The sequence below is a fragment of the Aegilops tauschii genome, chromosome 6 (assembly GCF_002575655.3).
Source record: "Aegilops tauschii subsp. strangulata cultivar AL8/78 chromosome 6, Aet v6.0, whole genome shotgun sequence".
In the NCBI taxonomy this organism is placed as follows: domain Eukaryota; kingdom Viridiplantae; phylum Streptophyta; class Magnoliopsida; order Poales; family Poaceae; genus Aegilops; species Aegilops tauschii.
The window spans coordinates 53,204,702-53,223,021 of record NC_053040.3 but is presented as its reverse complement, the minus strand read 5'-3'; the positions used below and the strand labels follow the sequence as shown (position 1 = coordinate 53,223,021).

The 18,320-nt window shown below is 48.4% G+C and overlaps 1 pseudogene; it reads right to left on the bottom strand.

Moving 5' to 3' along the window:
* Window positions 1-630: 630 nt before the first annotated feature.
* Window positions 631-18,288, bottom strand: LOC109778593 (uncharacterized; annotated as a pseudogene).
* Between the last annotated feature and the right edge of the window lie 32 nt (window positions 18,289-18,320).

Below are 18,320 nucleotides of genomic sequence, written 5' to 3'. Positions count from 1 at the left end.
GATGTGTTCATTATGCACTGTAGTGCCGTCGTTGTTTACTGTTGTTTTTCTGCACTGTCGCCGTCGCTTATAACACCGTCGTTTTTAGCTTAAAAAAACAGCCCGACAAGTGTGCTGTCCAGTCTGACATTGCACAGACTGGACCGACGACACTGTCCCCGCAGGGCAGCGTCGGACGGCGGTAGTATAGCGGGTTAATCAGAGGAGTTCGACTGCCTCTGTGCCGCCGGGTATATAAGCAGGTCGTCGCGTGCTCCATCGGGCGAGGTGGGACTAAACATTTCCCGTCGCCCCGCGGGGTACTTGGGCCGTCGTCTGTCCGGCTGTAAAGTGTTATTGGGCCAGCCCACGCGGTCACGCGCGTCGCTCCTGACACGGCGGCGGCGATGGAACATTTAGTCCCACCTCGCCTGCCGAATGACGCGTCGACCGGCTTATATACGGAACGTCGGCATTGCTGTTGAACTTCTCCATTAACTCGATAGTAACTGGGCCGTCTTGGCTGCCCTGTTGGCCCGTTTGCCGACGTGCCGACGTGCAAAGGTATTCATCGGGCGGGCATTTTTTTAACATTACATAACCATGTACCGTGTAAGTCACACAAGTAGACGACGGCAGAAGCGTTTTTTAATAACTATTTTATTCAAACAAGTAGACGACGGGAGAAATATTCACCGGGCGGGCATTTTTTTTAACATTATATAAACATGGACTGTTTAAGTCACACAAGTAGACGGCAGAAGCATTTTTTAACATCTGTTTTATTCAAACAAGTAGACGACGGGAGAAGTATGAATATGAGTAATTGAAAATTATAGACAACGACATGAAGACAAAATAATAATCCAAATGTCATTCTCAACTTAAATATTCAAACAAGTAGTGTCTTCTTCATCACAAAATATCCTAGTCAAAATAAATGAAAACATCATTTGAGCGTACAAAATTTTCTGTTACATAAATTTTGCCGCATTTATTTCTTCTTTGCAAGCCGGGTTACTTTGTCTTTCACATCGTTGAGCGTATTTCTCTCTGAAAAAATAAGCCGCGCAATCATTATGTCCCTCGAATTGTCAATTGACCCCTGTTACAACTTCATATTAGTCCAATGCGAATTGTATCACATAATGAATTCAATTAAATATAAGCATTTGAAATAAAACCATACCTGCAAAATACGGCTTCTCCATTTGTCACCGTCCCCATATTGAAAGCATCGAAGCACAAATAATCCACATGAATTTCTGGTCCATACAAACAACGATTGATAAGTTCGCATTTCAGACAAGATATTAAAATAATGTGAAAGTATTTACGCACCCATCTTCCTGTTGTGTCATATTATACGTTTTAATAGGCCAGGTAGACACATCCGGATAATTCACAGCACCGCTCGCATTCACATCACATATGTCATATCCAAGTTGTTTTCTCTGTTCATATGAATGATAGCACGCAAAGGATTTAAGATAGTTAAATTACGAACTGATAGTTTCGATATGCCCATGTAAATTTAAACCGTACCAGCTCCCTAACTTTGTCTTTAACTTCACTGTCAAGTTCGCGTCCCATCAAAGAATCAAGAACCTGAAACTCTTCCTTCGGACGATGCATGACGACCGAAACCCAGTGGGTATTTCCCTTATTAAGAGGAATATAAGTCTGCATCATAACAAATATACTATGTAATCAACACATATTGTTTTATTATTCAAAACCCGTAAATGCATACATTAAGCGAGTCGAACTTACCTTATCTTTTTTAAATACTCATCGGTGCATCTATTCACGGGTCAATTCTTCTTCGCCATAACTTCGTTCTCATTTTTTCCTGGCTCGGTGACTAGTCTAAATTCTAGTAACCAATTGACCAGCCAGGTCGGCATTATATGACGATCATCACCAACATCTCCCAAAAGATACGACGAATAAGCATTGATAACCCGAAAATAATTTAAAAGATGTATAACAATTCCAATTTGCAGTGAACGGTAATATAAAACACAACAATAACTTACATCACCGGTTATCCATTGATGGTTAAGAATGCAACAAGCCCTCTCTGCACTAAGACCTTCGCGCATGCCATCATTGAATATTTCCTTCTTTCTATGTTTTTCTGAATGCTCATAAGCACGGACAAACTTAACAGACGCTTTCACCACATCGTATTTATCACTAGAATTTTGAAATACTTCTTTCTCGAATATTTCTACAGCACATAACTCTAATATGTTACTAAATAAATGATAAGTAGTAAGTTCAGCGCAAAGTCAATTAGAACAGTCTGAAAATTAATGAAACTCACTTGCTTTTGCAGAATGTTTTGCACGCTTAGTCGGTATAATAGGCACATAAGGAGACTTCACAAGGTTTGATACCTCGCGCTTTCGCTTCCCAACAACCTCCTCCGGTACCTCATCTTGTTCAATAGAACCAACTGATCCATGTGATGCGATTTCGTCTGTTCCTAAAGATGTAACGGATTTCTCATCCGATACCTCAGGAACTTCGATAGGATCATCTTTATCACCCTTGAAACTATCCAAATAGTCAGGTGTGCAATAACAAAGTCTCTTTTCTTCAGAATCGTTAAGATCATCTTCATCATCCTCTTGCACATTCTTTTTTGCTGGTGTTTTCAAATTGTCCATATCACGTTGATTTACAAATTCTTTACGAGGGTCTCCACCATAGTTTCTAGATTCACTATTATCACCATACTCATTCTCTTCTTCTTTTTCACTATCATCGGCTTTGTAGAAGACACCGCTTTTGTTCAATTTCTCTATCATCCTCTGTGATTACAAATAAGTTGTAGTTAGTTAGGTGACACATCAAAAACAAAGTGAACGGCAAAAAGACGAAACTTGTACCTGTGCGCATAACTCTGGAAAACGAAGCATGTCCTTACGAATATGCTTCAGCTCAGTCATAATCTGATCCATAATAGGGTTCTGACTAGCGGAAGCCTCAGATGTACTCACACCTTTTCTCCTTCCTGTAATGTTAGACTTTTTCGTACTGGATTTCTTGTTCTTTTCAGCTTGTTCCACTCTAATTTTGTTTAGTCGGTACTCTTCAGTAATGGTGTCATCGATCTACAACATAAAGAATCATACATTCAAATTTAATTAATAATTAATTGCAGACTTTAAATGAAAATAAATAAATTGCACGTATTACCATCCCAACACCACGACCATATTGGAAGTCGTACTTGTCCCTTTTCTCCGCTGCCTCTTCTGTCCAGTTCCTCATCAAGGGGCTCAACAGCGCTAACGGATCATACCGCGGACCGGTGATTGGCTGCACCTTCTCCCAATATAGATACTGCAAAACAAAATAATAATCACTTATCACATGTTACACTATTATAACATAATACAAATGTTCAACTTAAGAAATATATCATATCTGCATAAGTGCTAGGTTGCCACGTGGCCATTCCCTAACACGGCCAGGCTGCAAGACCATGCCAATCTCCGACAAACAAAACCGCAAAGTGAATGCGTTCCAGTTGAACTTTTTTATCGACCTGACATATTGCACTAGCGCATAATAATTCTTTGGTATGTACTCATCAGACACCGGTGCAATTATAGTCCCTAACAGGACGAGAAACGCCATCCGAACAAATTCATCGTCCGCATTTTTATTTCTCACAATCTTCTGAATGAGATCATCAATCAAGATTTTACCAGTCTTTTTGTTAACAAAACTAACTGGAATTTTCTTTACTGCTTTCCCTTGGTCCATACTCAAAAAACTAGAAACATCCACTCCTTTGTTCTTCAAACCAAAAATAGCGAACACATCATCAGGCCTCAGTGAAATCAACCCTTTCTTTTCGGCTGCCTCTTGTACCATGAATTTTTTAGTACTTGGGTTGAAACCTTGAATCATAAGCGCAAGCAAATTATCACGCATCTTCATCGAAGGTATTCATAACATGCCCTCCATCTTCGTTTCGTAAAATCTGAATTGCTGACTTGGTGTCAACTTATTAACAAGACTAACCCACTTTTCTACGGAACATGCAATCACGCCATCGATGTCCATACTTCATATAATAATATCTATGTGACGTTGCATGCAGCTGAGATGTTATATTACAATGAAACATATTCAAAGATATACCTATCCGATGGCGACCAGTGTGGGCAGCGGCGGGCGCGGACGGCGAGCAGTGCGGGTGACGGCGTGCGCTGACGGCGACCAGTGCGCGTGACGACGGGCGCTGACGGCGACCAGTTCGGGCGACGGCGGGCGCTGACGGCGACCAATGCGGGTGACGGCGGGCGTTGACGGCGACCAGTGTGGGGTGACGACGGGCGCTGACAGCAGGCGCTGGGGGTGATGGCGGGCGGGATCAGATCGGGCGCGTCGTCAACACGTATGAGGTGGAAAGGGCACGGACGACGTGATTGGGCACCGACGTCTGAGATTGTCGGGAATATTCCCTCCGATAGCGACGGCTTGTGGAGATATTTACAGCGTCGGGCCCGCGGTGATCAGTTTGCAATCAATACCCACCCGGCGTGATATAACCGTCGGTCGTGCTTTAGTCCTACACCGGTAGAGATTTTCTAATTCAATTTTAATAAGCGTCTATCTGTAATTAACTCTATACAGTCAGTGCATCTCTCCTTCGCATCCGCCAAACGGGCCCATTTTTTTCCACGTGCTACAGTGACCATGCAGGGCATGCACGCAAAAATTTGTCGAGTTTCGAGGCTCTATGTAATTTCTACGATTTTCCGGGCCGAAAACCCTAAAAATACTGCCCGGACGTGACGCAACGTGCGTTCGTTGTCGGATTTCGTTCATTTTTGGCGTGGGGTGCCCGGGTGGGCCCCCACATGCGCTGGCAAAAGTTGGGTGCATTCAGTGAAACCGCTCAGGTATTTGGTGTGGAAGGGGGTGGTTTCGGTATGAGCGAAGGGACCCTCGGGCGCACGTCTCTCCTTCGCATCCGCCAAACGGGCCCATTTTTTTCCACGTGCTACAGTGACCATGCAGGGAACGCATGCAAAAATTTGTCGCGTTTCGAGCTTCTATGTGATTTCTACGATTTTCCGAGCCGAAAACCCCGAAAATACTGCCCGGACGTGACGCAACGTGCGTTCGTTCTCGGATTTCGTTCATTTTTGGCGCGGGGTGCCCGGGTGGGGTCCCACACGCGCTGGCAAAAGTTGGGTGTATTCCGCGAAACCGCTCAGGTACTTGGTGTGGAAGGGGGTGGTTTCGGTATGGGCGGAGGGGACCCTCGGGCGCACGTCTCTCCTTCGCATCCGCCAAACGGGCCCTTTTTTTCCACATGCTACAATGACCATGCAGGGCACGCACGCAAAAATTTTGTCGCGTTTCGACGCTCTATGTAATTTCTACGATTTTCCGGGCCGAAAACCCCTAAAATACTCCCCGGACGTGACGCAACGTGTGTTCGTTGTCGGATTTCGTTCATTTTCGGCATGGGGTGCCCAGGTGGGGCGCGCTAGCAAAGGTTGGGTGCATTCTGTGAAATCGCTCAGGTACTTGGTGTGGAAGGGGGTGGTTTCGGTATGGGCGCAGGGGACCCTCGGGGGCACGTCTCTCCTTCGGATCCGCCAAACAGGCCCATTTTTTTCCACGTGCTACAGTGACCATGCAGGGCACGCACGCAAAAGTTTGTCGCGTTTCGACGCTCTATGTAATTTCTACGATTTTCCAGGCCGAAAACCCCTAAAATACTGCCCGGACGTGACGCAACGTGTGTTCGTTGTCGGATTTCGTTCATTTTTGGCGTGGGGTGCCCAGGTGGGGTGCGCTAGCAAAGGTTGGGTGCATTCCGTGAAATCGCTCAGGTACTTGGTGTGGAAGGGGGTGGTTTCGGTATGGGCGCAGGGGACCCTCGGGCCCACGTCTCTCCTTCGCATCCGCCAAACAGGCCCATTTTTTTCCACATGCTACAGTGACCATGCAGGGCACGCACGCAAAAATTTGTCGCGTTTCGAGGCTCTATGTAATTTCTACGATTTTCCGGGCCAAAAACCCCTAAAATACTCCCCGGACGTGACACAACGTGCGTTTGTTGTCAGATTTCGTTCATTTTTGGTGTGGGGTGCTCGGGTGGGACCCCACACGCGCTGGCAAACGTTGGGTGCATTCCGTGAAACCGCTCAGGTACATGGTGTGGAAGGGGGTGGTTTCGGTATGGGCGGAGGGGACCCTCGAGCGCACGTCTCTCCTTCGCATCCGCCAAACGGGCCCATTTTTTTCCATGTGCTACAGTGACCATGCAGGGCACGCACGCAAAAATTTGTCGCGTTTCGAGGCTCTATGTAATTTCTACGATTTTCCAGGCCGAAAACCCCTAAAATATTCCCCGGACGTGACGCAACGTGCGTTCGTTGTCGGATTTCATTCATTTTTGGCGTGGGGTGCCCGGGTGGGGCCCCACACGCGCTAGCAAAAGTTGGGTGCATTCCGTGAAACCGCTCAGGTACTTGGTGTCGAAGGGGGTGGTTTCGGTATGGGCGGAGGGGACCCTCGGGCGCACGCCTCTCCTTCGCATCCGCCAAATGGGCCCATTTTTTTTCCACGTGCTACAGTGACCATGCAGGGCACGCACGCAAAAATTTGTCGCGTTTCGAGGCTCTATGTAATTTCTACGATTTTCCGGGCCGAAAACCCCTATAATACTGCCCGGACGTGACGCAACGTGCGTTCGTTGTCTGATTTCGTTCATTTTTGGCGTGTGGTGCCCGGGTGGGGCCCCACACGCACTGGCAAAAGTTGGGTGCATTTTGTGAAACCGTTCAGGTACTTGGTGTGGAAGGGGGTGGTTTTGGCATGGGCGGAGGGGACCATCGGGCGCACGTCTCTCCTTCGCATCCGTCAAACGGGCCCATTTTTTTCACGTGCTAAAGTGACCATGTAGGGCACGCACGCAAAAATGTGTCGCGTTTCGAGGCTCTATGTAATTTCTATGATTTTCCGGGCCGAAAACCCCTAAAATACTGCCCGGACGTGTCGCAACGTGCCTTCGTTGTCGGATTTCGTTCATTTGTGGCGTGGGGTGCCCAGGTGGGGCCCCACACGCGCTGTGAAAAGTTGGGTGCATTCCGTGAAACCGCTCAGGTACTTGGTGTGGAAGGGGGTGGTTTCGGTATGGGCGGAGGGGACCCTCGGGCGCACGTCTCTCCTTCACATCCGCCAAATGGGCCCATTGTTTTTCCACGTGATACAGTGACCATGCAGGGCACGGACGCAAAAAATTGTTGCGTTTCGAGGCTCTATGTAATTTCTACGATTTTCCGGGCCGAAAACCCCTAAAATACTGCCCGGACGTGACGCAACTTGCGTTCGTTGTTGGATTTCGTTCATTTTTGGCATGGGCTGCCCGGGTGGGGCCCCTCACGCGCTGGCAAAAGTTGGGTGCATTCCGTGAAACCACTCAGGTACTTGGTGTGGAAGGGGGTGGTTTCAGTATGGGCGGAGGGGACCCTCGGGCGCACGTCTCTCCTTCGCATCCGCCAAACGGGCCCATTTTTTTCCATGTGTGTGACGCCCCCGATTCAATCGTACACTAATCATACACGCAAACATGTACGATCAAGATCAGGGAATCACGGGAAGATCTCACAACACAACTCTAAAAGTGAAATAAGTCATACAAGCATCATAATACAAGCTAGGGGCCTCGAAGGCTCTAATACAAATGCTCGATCATAGACGAGTCAGCAGAAGCAACAATATCTGAGTACAGACATAAGTTAAACAAGTTTGCTTGAAGAAGGCTAGCACAAATTGGGATACAGATCGAAAGAGGCGCATGCCTCCTGCCTGGGATCCTCCTAAACCACTCCTGGTCGTCGTCAGCGGCCTACACGTAGTAGTAGGCACCTCCGGTGTAGTAGGAGTCGTCGTTGACAGTGGCGTCAAGCTCCTGGGCTCCGGCATCTGGTTGCGACAACCGAGAGGAAAGGAAAGGGGGAAAAGAGGGAGAAAAGCAACCGTGAGTACTCATCCAAAGTACTCGCAAGCAAGGAGCTACACTACATATGCATGGGTATATGTGTAAAGGGCCATATCGGTGGACTGAACTGCAGAATGCCAGAATAAGAGGGGGATAGCCAATCCTGTCGAAGACTACGCTTCAGGCCACCTCCATCTTGCAGCATGTAGAAGAGAGTAGATGGTAAGTTCACCAAGTAGCATCGCATAGCATAAACCTACCCGGCGATCCCTCCTCGTCGACGTGTTAGAGAGCGATCACCGGGTTATATCTGGCACCTGGAAGGGTGTGGTTTATTAAGTATCCGGTTCTAGTTGTCATAAGGTCAAGGTACAACTCCAAGTCGTCCTGTTACCGAACATCACGACTATTCGAATAGATAAACTTCCCTGCAGGGGTGCACCACATAACCCAACACGCTCGATCCCATTTGGCCGGACACACTTTTCTGGGTCATGCCCGGCCGCGGAAGATCAACACGTCGCAGCCCTGCCTAGGCACAACAGAGAGGTCAGCACGCCGGTCTAAATCCTATGGCGCAGGGGTCTGGGCCCATCGCCCATTGCACACCTGCACGTTGCGAACGCGGCCGGAAGCAGACCTAGCCCCCTTAATACAAGCGCGAGCTTACGGTCCAATGCGGTGTGCGCCGCTCAGTCGCTGACGTCACGAAGGCTTCGGCTGATACCATGACGTCGAGTGCCCATAACTGTTCCCGCGTAGTTGGTTAGTGCGTATAGGCCAGTGGCCAGACTCAGATTAAATACCAAGAACTCGTTAAGCGTGTTAATTGAAGTATCCGTGAACGCCGACCAGGGCCAGGCCCACCTCGCTCCTAGGTGGTCTCAACCTGCCCTGTCGCTCCGCCACAAAGTAACAGTCGGGGGCCGTCGGGAACCCAGGCCCACCTCTACCGGGATGGAGCCACCTGCCCCTTCAGCCCCCATCTCCGAACAGTATCATAAGCAATGTAACAGTATAAAGTATATAGCATATGCCCGTGATCACCTCCCGAGTGATCACGACCCAGTAGTATAGCATGGCAGACGGACAAGAATGTAGGGCCACTGATGGAATACTAGCATCCTATACTAAGCATTTAGGATTGCAGGTAAGGGTAACAACTGTAGCAACAATGACAGGCTATGCAGCAGAATAGGATTAACCGAAAGCAGTAACATGCTACACTACTCTAATGCAAGCAGTAGAGAGAAGGAATAGGCAATATCTGGTGATCCAGGGGGGAGGCTTGCCTGGTGGCTCTGGCAGGAGAAGGGTTCGTCGTCGATGTAGCCGTACTCGGTGGCATCAGCGCCGGTCTCGGGGTCTACCGGGGAAGAAGAGGGGAGAAGAAACAGTAAATACGGAGCAAACAAAGCATCACAAAACATAACGAGGCAATACACGGTGCTAGGTATGCCCTAACGCGGTAGGAAGTGATACCGACGAAGGGGGGAAACATCCGGGAAAGTATCCCCGGTGTTTCGCGTTTTCGGACAGATGAACCGGAGGGGGAAAGTTGCGTGTTTGCTATGCTAGGGATGTGTGGCGGACGAACGGGGTGCGTATCCGGATTCGTCTCGTCGTTCTGAGCAACTTTCATGTACAAAGTTTTTCCATCCGAGCTACGGTTTATTTTATATTGATTTTAAAAGATTTAAATCACTTTTTAGCATTTATTTAATTATTTTAATCCAACATTATCTAGAACAGTGCACGCTGACGTCAGCAGTCAACAGAGGCATTGACTGGTCAACTGACGTGTGGGTCCCGTTCGTCATTGACTATTTAGTCTAATTAGGGTTTAACTAATCTAATTACTGTTTAGTTAAACTAACTAGTTAATTAGATTAATTAACTTAGTTAATTAATTAATTAATTTAATTATTATTTTTTATTTTTTTATATTCATTTTAAAAAAACGTTCCAGGGTCTCGGCCCCACTTGTCATTGGCCCTGGGGGCCTTAGCGGGGCGGGCACACGGGTGCGGGTGCCTGGGCGCGGGCGCACCCGAGCGGGTACTCGCCCGCTGGGCGGGACGAGGCCGCCGGGCCAAGCCGGCGCGGTCAGCCGGGACCACGGCGGGTGGTGGCGAGGGGTGGCGCCGGCGCGACCAGTGGCGCGCGAGCAGGCGCGGTGGCGCGGCCGCGGGAGGAGGAGAGGGCGGAGGCGAGGCGCGCGGCGGCAGCAGAGGAGGCGGGGCGGCGAGCAGCGAGGCGAGTGGCAGACGGCGGCAGCAGTAGAGGCGGGACGGCAGCAGCGGCGAGCAGCAAAGGGGAGGGGAGCGGGGCGAGCAGCGCAAGCGGGAGTCGACCGTGCGTGCGCGGGGGTAGCAGGGCGGTGGCACGGCGCGGGACAACGGGCACGGCCGGGCGGGGCGGCGCGCGGCCAGGGCGCGGCATGACCGCGGTGAGCGCGGCGATGCAGGGACAGGGGCGCGGCGCGGCCCCGAGCGGCGTGCGCGAGGGAGACAGGAGGAGGAGAGGGGCGCGTGCTCACAGCGGGGAGTAGGGACGGGTTATTGGGGGTCGGGGTGGTCGACGAGGACGACGCGGCGGAGCAGGAGGCAGGCCAGTGGGGAGGTCCGGCGAGGCGGCGTGGGCTCTGGGCGGCGGCAAAGGATGACGAGGCAGCGGCGTACGGCAGCGTCGGCGGCCTCCTCCTCTCGATCCCGATCCAATCGGGAGAGAGGGGGGGGGGAGATATTTCGAGGGGAGGAGTGGGGGTGTCGGTGGGGCGAGTGGGGAGTGGGGGAGGTTTATGGGGTGCGGGGGTGGGCCGACCTGGTGGTTCATGGCCCAGTTGGGCCGGTGGCCTGCTGGGCCGGAGCCGAGGGGGGGGGGGTTCTTTTCCTTTTTTTTGTTTTTCTCTTTTGTATTTTCTCTATTTATTTATTTATTTTCTCTTCTGTTTTAATTCAATTTAAAATATTTATGCATTTTATAAAACTGTGTCTTCTACACCATAATTATCTATGTAACATTTAGTACAACCGAACATTTTTATTTTAATGTTTGAAAACTTTTATTGTTTTCCTTTAATTAAATTTTGAATTTGTTTCGGTTTTGAATTATCTAGAGTTTATCAACAGTAACCGAGGTGACGCGGCATCATTAGCGGGGGATCACTGTAGCTTAATTATCCGGGCGTCACAATTCTCCTCCACTACAAGAAATATCGTCCCGAGATTTAAGAGGTAGAGAAGGGGGGAAAGGTCTAGGTACGAAATTCTAACGGATCTTCTCGGCCTTGGTTGCTCTTCTCGAAGAGGTCGATCCCTTACATTGACGTCCTCATTTCTCTGCTTCAGGTCATCATGGTGAAGTCGTCCTTTTCTTCGGGAACTCCAACGTACTTACGAATAGGTAAGGGGCAGCTCGGCTACGACAGAATGCTTATGAGGGAAAACAATCTGGGGTTAACCCATGAATGAGCATAAGATTATCTCTCGAGTTGAACATATAAAATACATCGAGAGTAAGGTACGAAGGTACAATAAGAGGTTCCCAGCGGATAGATAGTTGCTCGAAGTCTGAACCAGAGTGAGAAAGGGGTTCAGAGCGGCGAGAGTAAGTATTGCGTCTGATACCAGAATAGATTACTAGGCATGTGGCCCGTGAATTACATACGAAGTCAAGCTTAAGGAATAACTTTGACAACAGGGTGTACAGGAGAGTCAGGTGTCGATCCTATGGATCTGTGGGTTATGGGCCCACCATGTGGGTTAAAAGTAGGAAGGCGATGATGTCTTACACGATCATGTAAGCAAGGCATTCAGAGGATAGCCTGTCAGTTATGTTGGCAACAACATCGGTACGAAGGGCGAGGGACGAAGAGAACCATTATCCTGCTCGTTGAACGAGGCGGACCAATAGGCAAAGTTCTCGTCCATCGGTGGCTACCGGAATGTCATCAACAATAGTAACAGGGTCTTGCTGACAGAATTGTACACCGTGGTGTTTGCACAAGCAGGGAATTGTTACTGCTTATATCATATAGATCATAGAAAGGGTTTAAACAAACCAATGGAAAGGGAAAAGTGTCTATCAGATTTAATCAGAACAATGGAAAGAAAAATGTGTTTAAACACATAATTCAGGGGTATATCCTTCCCAAGGACAAGTAGAGCATGATATCTGTGACAAGATATAATGTAGAAAACCATTTAGGTAAGGGGAGAGAAACTTCATGACATTACCCATACAGCGGTGTTTGGATAATTGAGCAAGAAACATTTAGCATTGGGCTTCAAATGTTCTTGTTGAAAATCGGAGTACCACAGACATGCTTTGAGATAGCATTGACATGGTCTTCAAGCAAAGGTCAGACTTGGATATACAAAGGATTCATCGGGAACAACTTATAGAATAAGTCTCACAATTTCCTCATGGAAGAATGGTTAACCTTGCTAAGATGGAAACTATAAAAATAGGTCCTCCGGCCAGGTGTGCTAGGCATGACATCACCTTACCGGGTCATATAAAGACCAATGTTGTGACTCTTGGAAAATGTTCCAACCATCATATCTGACCGAGATTCAGATCTGATTGGTGTCAAAATACCTCAGACTCAGGATGCCTGAGAGGAAAAGGTGTAATACAAATTGACGAGATGACATTGTAAAATTCTCCAGAAATGAACTATGGAAGCGAGTTCCGAAACAAGAGTTCATCAGTAAACCAACGAGAGGATGAGGAGGTGGCTGATGGAATCAGCGGCAATTCATCGAGATTATCAAAAGATGGATTTCCACAATTATGTGAACAAGGAGATAACATTTGTCTGATCAAATGGTATAATGATGTTTGCTCGAGGAAAACATACACAATTAAACATCGGTTGAAAGGTGCACCCGAATGTGGGCTGGGTTGCACGACCAACGTCGGAATGGTGATTCAATAATCAATTGTCTAAGAATGAACGACCGACCATTAACTTCAAAGCAAGAGGGTTACTAGAAGGGCAGAATCCAAACAACAGCGTTCACTTGTTGGTATTCCAGTTAGAAACAACAAGAGGACCAAGAAAAGAATGGTGATGGCAAGAAGCATCACTATACCAAGAATTCTTAAGAGGTGGAGCAATCCTCACAACATTCTTGATATAGAAGACAGTAATACTACAAGGTAGAACATAACCTAAGCTAGATAGCAAGGAAATCAAGGTACAACACGAAAAATGAACAAGTTTGTGTTGGGGGGGAAGGCAAGAATGTTGCCGATGATAACACAAATCATAGAGGGGCAAGGATGGTATTTCTCATCATGAATTTGATTGATATTCTAGAAGAGCTCAAAATGTTGATGATGATCACGACATATTTGTCGAGAGATCACCTGAAGATGTAATCGATCGGCGATGACAACAAGTCAAAGGAATGATGAAGCGAAAGGTTATTGGAACCACGGATACGACACAAACTCGAAACCAAACTTGCGGTTCAAGGCAAAATGATATGAAGAGGAAGACCGACGTAAGCTTAGCTCATCATCGAAAATTGTGCTCCGGGAAGGACAAGGTAGCACAGTTAAAATTTAGCACAATAAGGATATAGCCAATCAGGCTAGGAATGATTTGAAGGATTATTAAACTCATAAGCAACGAAAATTACTTAGAGTTATCGTATCGAAGGTCGGAGCGCGGAATCAATTCACTTATCGATGTTCTCGGTTGACGACAACCCATAACTCGGTGAGTGACTCTGATAGGGAAATGTATTACTCCAGCACAAATTCATAAGATGTAGTGCAATGGCATGATATCCTCGAGATACCAGGGGGATAATACTCGAAGGCATATCGAATGAAAGGTTGAAGTGGGGTGTATTGATATATAGAAGACAAGCGCTTTAACTTGTCTGAGAAATGGAATCAAAGGAAGAATTTATGGTCGGAACCACAATCATAAATGATCGAACCACGGATACAAGATGAACTTCTACAAGGGGGTAATTATTTTTACGAGCAGCTTCCATGATAAGTTCTACATCGTGTCCATGGGCATGAACACAAAGTTCAAGGTCGACTCCCACTTCCACAATGCATAACCTTTCACTCACTTCTCGTTTCTTTTCGAAATGGCATTAGTTGTTGAATGTTTTACCTGGTGCAATACCAGATAAGTATGACCTGTGAAATCTTTCGGGTTTGCACAAATTAGGGAAGGCATTGGTTCAACCCATCGGGGTTTCTTAGGAACATATACCACAAGCTTCAAGAGTAAATATCACCAGCTCGAAAGCAGAGCATGGTTGGCAAAAGGAGAGGATACAATTTACCAAAGGCGTTATGTATCGGAGAAAGAACTCACAAGGTGATTAATTATGAAGGACACTGTCGGATAATAATCCAACAGTGGATATGGCGATCCACAATGGAGCTGATGTGAGTATCGATACCCAATCAGAGGAAGAAAGAATGCAAGGGGATCAGATTATAAAAACAACTGACTAATTCAAAGCTCAAATGTAAAGGAATTATAATTTTCCAAATCAAGGGATTAGAAGCAAACGTTGTGATTAAGGATGGATAAGTTGAGTAAGTTTAGGGGTACAATCGACGACAATTGATTGGTCGAGATCCAACTCATGTTTAAAATGACGCCTGAGCCGGAAGGATGACTTCTAGGATCTGATGGAGGATTGCGAGCATCCGCAACATATTGAATCAACAGATTCATAACGATAATGACAAGGGATGCCAATAAGATTACGAGACTTATGGGATTAAGCATAGTGCAAGCAAGCAAGAATTTCAAGAGCAATATGCTGCTCAGGATTTTCCGAAAATCGAATGGTATTTCGAAGACTTTTGTGAAACACATGATCAACTGGGGATGAACGAATCCTCGATAAGTTGTGAGGAATTATTCGTAGGTGTAATCGTGCAGAAAAGAGCTGCAAGGCAGCAAGCACAAAGGATTCTCGGAATAGCGGGTAGTTCGGGGTATCTTGTACTAACAAGAGTAATCGAGAATGAAGGTATGGATGGCAAGTATAAGTAGCTATCCATAGGGATATATTGGTGGTACGAGTTTGCAAAAACGAAGGACACAAAGTCTCGAGAGAACATCAGAGGGTATCATCGGAATCTTCTGGTGCAACAGGCGATCATCTGGCCTGAAGGGGCTCTCCGGGAGGAAGTATTTTCGAGAACCTAAAGTTAGATTTTAGCAAAATCATTTAACCCGAATAGGCGAGAGATCAGAGTCCCAGAGTATAGATGAGGAATAAAAGATCCTAATACCACCCAAATGGCGACATGGGCCCGTAAGACACACAACCATGTTAGTAAAAGTTTTGCAATGTCTAGACTCGACTTCGGCCAAGGAGTGTGGAAGGGGGATTCCTACAGGCAGTCGGCTCTGATACCAACTTGTGACGCCCCCGATTCAATCGTACACTAATCATACACGCAAACATGTACGATCAAGATCAGGGAATCACGGGAAGATCTCACAACACAACTCTAAAAGTGAAATAAGTCATACAAGCATCATAATACAAGCTAGGGGCCTCGAAGGCTCGAATACAAATGCTCGATCATAGACGAGTCAGCAGAAGCAACAATATCTGAGTACAGACATAAGTTAAACAAGTTTGCCTTAAGAAGGCTAGCACAAATTGGGATACAGATCGAAAGAGGCGCATGCCTCCTGCCTGGGATCCTCCTAAACCACTCCTGGTCGTCGTCAGCGGCCTACACGTAGTAGTAGGCACCTCCGGTGTAGTAGGAGTCGTCGTTGACTACTCATCCAAAGTACTCGCAAGCAAGGAGCTACACTACATATGCATGGGTATATGTGTAAAGGGCCATATCGGTGGACTGAACTGCAGAATGCCAGAATAAGAGGGGGATAGCTAATCCTGTCGAAGACTATGCTTCCGGCCACCTCCATCTTGCAGCATGTAGAAGAGAGTAGATGGTAAGTTCACCAAGTAGCATCGCATAACATAAACCTACCCGGCGATCCCCTCCTCGTCGCCCTGTTATAGAGCGATCACCGGGTTATATCTGGCACTTGGAAGGGTGTGTTTTATTAAGTATCCGGTTCTAGTTGTCATAAGGTAAAGGTACAACTCCAAGTCGTCCTGTTACCGAAGATCACGGCTATTCGAATAGATAAACTTCCCTGCAGGGGTGCACCACATAACCCAACACGCTCGATCCCATTTGGCCGGACACACTTTTCTGGGTCATGCCCGGCCGTGGAAAATCAACACGTCGCAGCCCTACTAGGCACAACAGAGAGGTCAGCACGCCGGTCTAAATCCTATGGCGCAGGGGTCTGGGCCCATCTCCCATTACACACCTGCACGTTGCGAACGCGGCCGGAAGCAGACCTAGCCCCCTTAATACAAGCGCGAGCTTACGGTGCAATGCGGCGCGCGCCGCTCAGTCGCTGACGTCACGAAGGCTTCGGCTGATACCACGACGTCGAGTGCCCATAACTGTTCCCGCGTAGTTGGTTAGTGCGTATAGGCCAGTGGCCAGACTCAGATCAAATACCAAGAACTCGTTAAGCGTGTTAATTGAAGTATCCGTGAATGCCGACCAGGGCCAGGCCCACCTCTCTCCTAGGTGGTCTCAACCTGCCCTGTCGCTCCACCACAAAGTAACAGTCGGGGGCCGTCAGGAACCCAGGCCCACCTCTACCGGGATGGAGCCACCTGCCCCTTCAGCCCCCATCTCCGAACAGTATCATAAGCAATGTAACAGTATAAAGTATATAGCATATGCCCGTGATCACCTCCCGAGTGATCACGGGCCAGTAGTATAGCATGGCAGACGGACAAGAATGTAGGGCCACTGATGGAATACTAGCATCCTATACTAAGCATTTAGGATTGCAGGTAAGGGTAACAACTGTAGCAACAATGACAGGCTATGCAGCAGAATATGATTAACCGAAAGCAGTAACATGCTACACTACTCTAATGCAAGCAGTAGAGAGAAGGAATAGGCGATATCTGGTGATCAAGGGGGGGGGCTTGCCTGGTGGCTCTGGCAAGAGAAGGGTTCGTCGTCGATGTAGCCGTACTCGGTGGCATCAGCGCCGGTCTCGAGGTCTACCGGGGAAGAAGAGGGGAGAAGAAACAGTAAATACGGAGCAAACAAAGCATCACAAAACATAACGAGGCAATACGCGGTGCTAGGTATGCCCTAACGCGGTAGGAAGTGATACCGACGAAGGGGGGAAACATCCGGGAAAGTATCCCCGGTGTTTCGCGTTTTCGGACAGATGAACCGGAGGGGGAAAGTTGCGTGTTTGGTATTCTAGGGATGCGTGGCGAATGAACGGGATGTGTATCCGGATTCGTCTCGTCGTTCCGAGCAACTTTCATGTACAAAGTTTTTCCATCCGAGCTACGGTTTATTTTATATTGATTTTAAAAGATTTAAATCACTTTTTAGCATTTATTTAATTATTTTAATCCAACATTATCCAGAACAGTGCACGCTGACGTCAGCAGTCAACAGAGGCATTGACTGGTCAACTGACGTGTGGGTCCCGTTCGTCATTGACTGTTTAGTCTAATTAGGGTTTAACTAATCTAATTACTGTTTAATTGAACTAACTAGTTAATTAGATTAATTAAATAGGATTAATTAACTTAATTAATTAATTAATTAATTTAATTATTATTTATTTATTTTTATATTCATTTTTTTTAAAAAAGTTCCAGGGGCTGGGCCCCACTTGTCATTGGCCCTGGGGGCCTTAGCAGGGCGGGCACACGGGTGCGGGTGCCTGGGCGCGGGCGCACCCGAGCGGGTACTCGCCCGCTGGGCGGGACGAGGCCGCCGGGGCACCGACGGCGGGGCAAGCCGATGCGGTCAGCCGGGACCACGACGGGTGGAGGCGAGGGGGTGGCGCCGGCGCGGCCAGTGGCGCGCGAGCGGGCGCGGTGGCGCGGCCGCGGGAGGAGGAGAGGGCGGAGGCGAGGCGCGCGGCAGCAGCAGAGGAGGCGGGGCTGCGAGCAGCGGCGCAGGAGCGAGGCGAGTGGCAGACGGCGGCAGTAGTAGAGGCGGGACGGCAGCAGCGGCAAGCAGCAAAGGGGAGGGGAGCGGGGCGAGCAGCGCAAGCGGGACTCGGCCATGCGTGCGCGGGGGTAGCAGGGCGGTGGCACGGCGCGGGACGACAGGCACGGCCGGGCGGGGCGGCGCGCGGCCAGGGCTCGGCATGACTGCGGTGAGCGCGGCGATGCAGGGATAGGGGCGTCGCGCGGGGCGCGGCCCTGAGCGGCGTGCGCGAGGGAGACAGGAGGAGGAGAGGGGTGCGTCCTCATAGCGGGGAGTAGGGACGGGGCAGTGGGGGTCG